The 8,654-nt window shown below is 49.3% G+C and overlaps 1 pseudogene; it reads right to left on the bottom strand.

Annotated features, from left to right (window-relative positions):
- Window positions 1–615: 615 nt before the first annotated feature.
- LOC129133335 (ciliary microtubule associated protein 1A-like) lies at window positions 616–3,245 on the bottom strand (annotated as a pseudogene).
- Window positions 3,246–8,654: the final 5,409 nt, after the last annotated feature.

Below are 8,654 nucleotides of genomic sequence, written 5' to 3'. Positions count from 1 at the left end.
CTTCAAAAGGTTATTATTGCAGAGCTTTTTTATGGATTAAATGCAAGCAAAAAGCAACATCCTTAACACCTTAATTCCAATGCTCCTAAATCAACCAGGGTTAATTGCAAATAAAAGATAGGTTCAAAGGCCTTTTTCCATGCTTTATTTTCCTCAGTTATTATTAGAATTCACAACTATCCCATTGTCGATGTCCACACATTTCTCATTCACAAATACAGACGTCGCCTGTTTGTACCTGACATGAAACACAGCTTTGTATTTCACACAGGGCAGATGCGTTTGTGGGCACTCCTTGGGCAGATGCCAGCTGTGTGCACTGCAGAGGGGCACACTGAGATGGGCTTGGTCCTTGAGGCCAGCATGGGCTGAGTGTGCAAGGCAGGGCTGGAAAGCTTTCACAGTGCTTTGCCCTGCTTAGGTGAAAGGGTGGTGTTGGAGACGCCAGTGTGGCTCCCGCTGTTCCCTCACTGCTCTCCCCTCAGCTTCATGCTGCCGTGTTTTGACTGAGGCGCATAGACGTGAGAGAGTGAAGCCAGTGGTCTACAGCAAGGCACACCGAACCCCACCCTGCTGCAAAGGAGGAACAGAAGAAATCTCTTCAGGTGTCTCTCTTTAATCAAGATGTGTTTCAGCTATTAAAGAAGCTTTGAAGAGAGAATGTTGGAGTCCAAAACTGAAGGCAGGATCCCAGGCCTTGGTTACTGCCAACTTGTCCTGGTTTAGGGCAAATTTGGAGGAGACTTTCCAAATTAGGGCCCCTCAAGTAAGCAAACCCACATGGCCCCTGCCCCCAACCGGTTCTGGAAGGATTCCTCAGAGAGAAGTGGAAAGAACCTCTTTATTTAATAGGCACAGCACCCCCCAGCACACAAAATGAACAATACCGGATGACACCACTCTGAAAAAGATGACAAATTCAGAAAGTCTCTCTTGGGGGGTGGTCACTCTGTTCTCAGCCCCTCTGGTGCTGGGGCAGCTGCTGCAGGCCAGAAGGTGCAGACTCTTGGTGTTTCCCAGGTCCCAGTCCGGAGCAGGTTCGAAATGGTCAGAAAAAGGAAAGGAGAAATGGTCCAGGAAGAAATTTGGACAGTTTAGCTAAACTAGCTAATGAGCAAAGCAAGCAGAAGCAAACAAGCAAGAGCGAGAGAGAGCAAAGCGAAAAGCAAAAGCAGAAAAAGCAAAAGCTGCAGTCTCTGTGTCCCGCCAGGCTGATAAGAAAACCAAAACAAAACTTTCCCTCTTCAGAGCCAGTCTTAAAGGTACAGAACATAATATCCAACATTAACAGAACACATGAATGGGGATACAAGCATCATAAAGTCACCCTGGGACACAACTGGAAGAGGAAATTGGGAAGAAAAGACGTGAAGATGATGCCTCACTCTCCAGAGATGTCCTCAAGTGAAGCTTGTGCAGCAAAAGACATTGATGGGCTGACTGCCTTACCTTTCCCAGGGTGTATTGCACTGGAGCTGGAAACGCTCCCTTTCCAGGAAGTTTGGTTTTTAGTCCCATGGAGAACTTGGGAGCCCTGGTTTTGTAGACATCCAGATCCACCTTGTCAAGTGCCGCAGGACCTGGCGTCTGCAAGAGAAGCAATGAGGTTGGTGGGTACAAGAGGCAGTGTGGATTCTTGCTGGCTGTCCATGAGTACTGTGCTGCTTTAGGTGGCTGGCCAGAGGACTAGCTGGGAGGCCTGGAGCCTTGGGAATGAGGGCTCCTTGGGAAGACAGGTAGATTTGCCAGAGAATGAGGGGAGATTCTTGCCCTTAAGGGCAGTGAGCTGTACTGTGTCAAAGCTGCTGGTGTGGAAAAATGGGGGGCTCCAGGTGTGGCTGTTCCTGGTAGTAGCAGAGCCAGAGGCCCTGTGGCTTCTTGTGCTTTGCTGCAGGTGCAGGGAAGCGTGTGTTATGTGGGGAAAGGGCAGGCACTGGGGCCCTTGTGCCCTGAGCAGAGCAGCTGAGCTTCTGCTGCTGCTGTCAGAGAACACAAGCACAGCTCACCTTTGCCACCTCTTGACAACAGCTCTGGTATTGACTCTTCCCCTTCATGGAGTAGCACGGTTCAGCAGGAGTGTATGCTGTGTTGAGTCCCAGAATCCTGGGCAAGCTGTAGGTGCCAGGAGCTGGAAACGGAATAGGAAGACAGCATAGGTCAGTCCTGTGGGAAAGGGTGCAATGCCTGGGTGGAAGAGAGTCAGCCTGCCAAGCTGGCTGTGAGGAGCAGGAAGGCTATCCTGCCCCTCATGCCAGTGCCTCTGGCTTTTGTTGCATGTGGTGTGCCTTGGCTGTTTGAAAGCAGAGGTGCCGGCTCTTGTGTGAGATGGGAGAAGTTGGTGCTGTGGGACGGCACAAAGCCTGTTGAGCGCACACTGCCTCTTGCTGTGCAGGCTTTTTGCTAGGCCTGTTGAAGAAGCTGCAGATGCTCCCTGCAGGACACACAGGCTGTAAGAGTGTCTGTTTCCCCACGTTCCATACCTGGTGTTTGGAAACCTCTTAAACCCTTGGCTCGGGATGCCAGGCTATTGGCCGGTGCCGTATGGAAGACATGTTTGTGTGCAGGATCCGTGGTGGAGTCACCTGGGACACAGAAGGAGACAAGAAAAGTGAAGTTGGAGCCTAAGTGCAAGCCACAGAGGAGAAGTCAGGAGGAGCTGAAGGAGGTGCTCAGTCTTGCTTCTTTTCTGTCTGGAGCTCTCTGAAGCCCATTCAGGGCGTGAGCAGAGGGCTCTGTGCCCCAGTGGCACAGGGCAACAGTAAGGCCTGCTTGTCTGGCCTGGATGAAGGGCTGCAGAAATGCTACTCACTGGGTCCAGGGGTGACCAAAATCTTGCTCTTGGGATGTGCTGTCACAAGTGCTGATGGAGCCACCTGCTTCCCAGTCTTGGTGATGGATGATTCGAGGAAGTAGCGAGGACCTGGTGAGCAGGTTGCTGCGGAGGGAGCATTGCTGCCTGGAAATGAGTGTGCAGGGGCTCTGTCTTTGGTGGGATCATGAGCCATATGACCTGGGAAGCAAAGCCTGTGAAAGGACCTGTGCCTGCAAGTTTGTGGTGAAAGGAGGTTCCTAAGTGGAAGCAAGCGCTGTGCTGTGCTGTGCCTCCTGCTGCCACTACCTCCCCTGATAGTGGGTTTACCTGTTAAACCAGGGAGCCAGTACTTGGCACCTGGGGTGCTGAATTCTGCAAGGTTTGGGCCCCGTCAGGGATGAGGTCTCCAGGTGCCTTCCTGGGGTCCCTCCATGCTGGTGGCCAGAGAAACTACAGGAAAAACTGGAGAGCTACCAAAGGGCTTCTCTGACACAGCGCCGGTCCAAAGACTTCCTGTAGCCCAGAGCAGGAAGAAAGCAAACTAGCATCACAAGAGAAAGTGAAGAAAAGTGAAGAGCAACAAGGGGTAGCAGATGGAAGAGAAGGAGGAATGGGGAGAAGCAGCAAGTTAGAAGCAAAGATGCAGCATGAACTCCCTGCTGTGCCCTCAGGCAATGATTGTTTGCCAGGCCAGCAGCAGTGGAGAAGCGCAGCGCTGGCCTGGCTGGGTGGTAGCTTCAATCCTCGTTAACTTGCTGGAAACTGTTGCCCAGAAAAGCTTCCCCACAATTCCCCTGAGCTGTTGCAGTTCTTTTGTTAAACAGCCCAACAGTAGCTCTGGGGTTCTGGAGCGGACATTCTCTGCTTTGGAGTTTGCATTTCATTGCAAAGAGTATCTCTATTTTACTACTCAGTAAAGGGTCAAGTTAGACAGTCAAATCCCTTCATGACAAAATTTAGAAAGAAAGAAGCTTTCCCTGAATTCTGGGAACAACTGCTGCGTTTTCAGAAAGTCTTCCAAGGTCTGCCAGTCTACATTTTCAAAGGTGTCTTGCTTGTCCCAGCAAACTGAGGAAATGACAGACTCTGCTGCCACAGACTCTCCCATGGAGGGAAGGGAAGCCCTGCAGGCTCCCTTGCAAATGCCTCCCCAGTGGCTACAGGCACCCCCTTTTTAGCTGAACGTCTTCACAGGAGCTTTACCAAACCAGTGGCATCCTAATGCACTTTCTGTTTCAAAAGCAGAAACTCAGTCGCTAAGAAAGAGCAGGAAGACATAGAAGAGCCACGTTAGGATACACCCTAACCTAAGCAGGAGGGAAACCTCTAATTAGGTGCAAAGTTAATAATGAAGTAGGCACCATAAGAAACGCCATATGCGGCAAAAAGCACAGGTGCAAGTCGCTGAATCATTGTAATAGTGCCCTGCATGTCTGCAGGCTGTGCTCACATGCTAGAAAAAGCAAGGCTCCTGTCAGTGTGCCACAGCCCACTGACAAAGGCCTTGGCCAGGAGGGTTCTCCTGATCTGAGCAAGCGCTAGGGCTGCTCTGACACTCAGGCCTTCCGTGCACCAAGGCACCCTTCTGATGTCACTACGACGATGTGGCAACCATGCCCTGACATTACAGAGCAAACGCTCCATGTTGGTCTGTGAATTTATGCAAAGCAATAACCAACCTTCCCTAGAGCAAACACAAAAGAGCCAGGGAAATTCTTCTCTGTCATAAAGCAGCACAAACTCCCCACCATGGGCCAAACCCTGTTGTTCAGGGGATCCAAGAGGAACTCCAAGAGTGCCCCAAGCACCTACAGCCTGTACCCCAGCTGAGCACTCAGATGGGACCCAAGCAAAGGAAACCAGACCAAGAAAATGGCCCACAGTATTGCACACGGGAGAAATTATTCTCATTTTAAAAATTTTGAAGGTTTATTAAACCTTAACAAAGGACTGAATAAGGAAAAATTGCAGCATTGAGAGTCTCCATGACTAGCAGCCGTGTGCTCATCTACAAAAAGGACGCTCTGCTTTTATACCCTTAGCCCCTCCAAAAGTTTTGTCAGTCAACTCTTTCTCTGCCATCCATTGCTAGAGATTACTTTCTTGCATCTTGACTGGAGGTCAGGTGTTGTTACACCCCGCCTGCTGGTAACAAGCCAGCCCTCCCCAAATGCCCTGACTACCAAGGCTATTACAAGGGAGATAAGAAAGAGGACTATGGGAGGATACATTACGATATCATCACTACACATCTGAACATCCACATAACATCTACTTCTTAATTGTCAGAGCCAACCATTACATTACTCATCTAGAACACACAGAACTAGGAGAGAAGCCACTGTTGGCATCACAGCTGAAATCCTTCCTAACAAATCTCCCCACATATTTGCACCTTTATTAGACATGTCCAGGGCTCCGGTGCATGTACATCTCTGCCTTTCTTCCCCTTTGGCAGCAGTGGAACTGGCAGCATCTGCCCGCCAGCAGCAGCTGCTCCAAGCTGGGAATGCGAGTGGCGGTGCTGATTTCCAGAGGCTCCTGTGTCCCAAGGGAAGCCAAGGCAGGAGCAGTTGAACGGCGCTGGCGCTGCTGCTGCTCTGTGCCAGAGAGCCCCAGCTGGGCAGGGCACGGTGCCCACTGCGCTGCGGGCTCCTTCTCCTGCCAGAGCTGGGCACACCTGGGAGCAAGGCATGACAACTTGTGGGCAAACCAAGGGGTTTCTGGGGCTGCACTGCTCTGCACACACCCAGGACACCTGCAGCACAGAATTTTAACCCTCAAACAGGTGAACCAAAGGGAAACAGCTGGAAAAGATTTCATTTGGACCTTTCTTACCTGCTCAACAGAAGTCTTCAAAATGAATGTTACCAAGCAGGGCCTGATCCCTGCTGCCAGCTCAGGGTTAGAAGAGAGGCAATACTTGATTTCAGCACTGGGTGGGTGGGGAATCACTTCCATAATACGTGCACACCCAGCAATCTCACTTACTAGTTTGTATCCATGGATCTAAGACATATTCAATACTTTGCTGAAACTCACAGGCTAAATATTCCCCCAAAATATTTGATTTACTGGTTGATACCTTTTGACTTATTGATACCTAAATCACTTCTCAGAATGTCCTGTAGGTCCCTGCTGATCTTTGTCACAGGTTCAGGAGGAGCCCCATTCACAAAATAACCCAGGACAAAACTGGGCTTGGAAAGCAAATTCATTCTATTAGTTGCAGTAGCAAATAATACATACCAAGCCCTGGATTCCTAAAAATCCGCTGAGCAGGAGAAGGAGATGGAGCGTGGTGCTCAGCAGCAGGGGCAGGCAGGCAGTGCACTTTCAGGACATCCCCTGGATCAAAACGCCTGTGCATCTCATCCTTCTCACCCTTCCAGCTCAGAACCAGGCCTTGTACCTCCTGCTCAGAAGTGGAATTTCCCAGTTATGGCATTGGCTCACACATGGCTGGCGTGTGAGATGAGGCCAATGAATCAAGGATTTAAAAGAACTGGAAGAGTTAAAATTTTAGCAAGATTTAGTTAGGGGGAAAGAGTAGAATAGAAGAGTAGGGCAGAAGAGTAGAAATAATAAGGGATAGTTAATTTTTAGCAGATAAGGTAGTTAAGGCTAGGGTAATATATCACTTGCCTGTCTTTACTATGTTTAAAGAAGCAGGATGAGATGCAGATTTCTTTGTGACAAAGAAGAGGACTGTAGCCTGCACCTGGGCCCCGAAACTTCAGCTCTAGCCAAGGGGTGCGAAAGCCTGCCAACAGGTCATAAGTAAAGAGGTCAAATTGAGGAAGACGTCTTGGCCTTCGTCAGAAGGAGACCATTCCCCACTTTAAAACCCACCAACCCACGTGAAGTGAAAGACTGCACAAACGCAAAGGAACTTTGGACTCAACTATAATGCATTTTAATACAAAGGGGAGTAGGTGGGGTTGCCTAATGAATATGTATTAGTCATTTGGGGAATTATATGAATATGTAAGACTTTTTTAGATAAGTAGAGAGCCAGAGCCCATGATTCTTCACACATGTCTTTAGGAGACGACTCCTCGTGTGCCTGGCGCTGTAATAAACATACCACCTTCTAACTTTAACTGTGGTGAGTTCTATTCCATGCTTCATTTGGTGACCGCGGCAGGAACGCTTCTCTGCTCCAGTGAGAACAGCCGGGCTGTGGACGTCTCTGGGTGCTGCCAGGACATTCCTTTCCTGGAGGCACCTCCGCTCTCGGCTGTTCCTCGTGGGGGACAGACAAGACTGCTGGGACTATGGAGAAAGGGAATATTTGACTCTGTATAAAGTGACCTGTAAGGCGTACGCAGGGGAAGGGCTGTTCACAAGTCACACAGAGATGTCCTGTGCACAACGTACGCCTGTACAGTTTGGGTTTGGGTCTGGCTGCTGGCAGAAAGGATTTTCTGTGTCAATAAGGACCCCCTAGCAATTCTGGGGGTGAATTGAGCAAATCCTGTTTTATTGCTGCTATTTTTCCTGTGTGTTGTAATTGTGGTTGTGTTTTCAGTGTGGGAATGTTTGAGGAAGATGATGTGGGTGGATGCTGATGTGGTGGATGGTGTGTGTTGTGTTGAGAAAAGTGAGCATCCTGTCCCCTCATAAAGAGATAATCCTTTCATGGTGAGCTTGTGTGTGTGGACTTTCTAGTTGCAGGGGTTGGTACTCCCTGTGACACCTGGTGCTTGGGTATACAGGGGGGTTGAGTGGTTTTTCTCCCACATTGTGGTCATTTGGGGCTGTTTGGGGAGATTTTAGGATTTTGTTTGCAACACGTGCAGCAATTTATGCAGAAAACTACAGTGTGGTGGTTTACGTATGTTGAACTATGGTAGTTCCTTTCTACCGCCCCCCCTTCCCCAGGGTTTAAAATTTCCTGCCATGAGGTGGACGCTCTCTTTCCTCTCCTAGACATCCTCTTTCCTCTCCTGGACACTCCCTTTCTTTCCTGGAGTTGTTCTCCATTAAAGCTGTGGGACTATGGTCCCAAGAAGAAAGAGCGCCTCTCGTCTTTTGCTTTTGTCCTTGTCAGTGTCACTGGAGTCCAGAGCTCGCCAAACTGATCCCCCACGAGGCAAAAACTGAGAAATGGCCCCACATACACAGCTCAAAAATTGGCCGCATTTTTGATGGACTGGGGTGTTTGCCACATGTGTTGGTTTAGGGCAAATTTGGTAGAGAATTTCCAAAGGAGGGCCCCTCCATTAAGCAAACCCACATGGGTCCTCCCCCCAACCAGTTCGGGAAGAATTCCTCAGAGAGAAGTGGAAAGAACCTTTTTATTTAACAGGCACAGCACCCCCCAGCACACAAAATGAACAATACTGGATGACACCACTCTGAAAAAGATGACAAATTCAGAAAGTCTCTCTCGAGGGGTGGTTGCTCTGTTCTCAGTCCCTCCGGCGCTGGGGCAGCTGCTGCAGCCACAAGGTGAAACTCTCGGTGTTCCCAGGTCCCAGTCCGGAGCAGGTTTGGGATGGTCAAAAAAAAAAAAAAAGAGAGGAGAAACAGTCCAGGAAGCAATTTGGACTGTTTAGCTAAACTAGCTAGGAACAGAAGCAAAAGCAAGCAGGAGCGAAGCAAGCAAGAGCAAGTGAGCGAGTGAGCGAGAGAGAGAGAGAAAAGCAAAAGCAGCAAAAGCAGCAAAAGCAGCAAAAGCAGCAAAAGCAAAAGCCGCAGTCTCTGTGTCCCAGCCAGGCTGATAAGAAAACCAAAACAAAACTTTCACTCTTCAGAGCCAATCTTAAAGGTAGAGAACATAATATCCAAGATTAACAGAACACATGAATGGGGATACAAGCATCATAACGTCACCCTA

Source organism: Agelaius phoeniceus, chromosome 7, assembly GCF_051311805.1.
Source record: "Agelaius phoeniceus isolate bAgePho1 chromosome 7, bAgePho1.hap1, whole genome shotgun sequence".
NCBI classification, from domain to species: domain Eukaryota; kingdom Metazoa; phylum Chordata; class Aves; order Passeriformes; family Icteridae; genus Agelaius; species Agelaius phoeniceus.
Note: the sequence above shows the minus strand (reverse complement) of the source record. Positions and strands in the feature narration are given on the sequence as shown.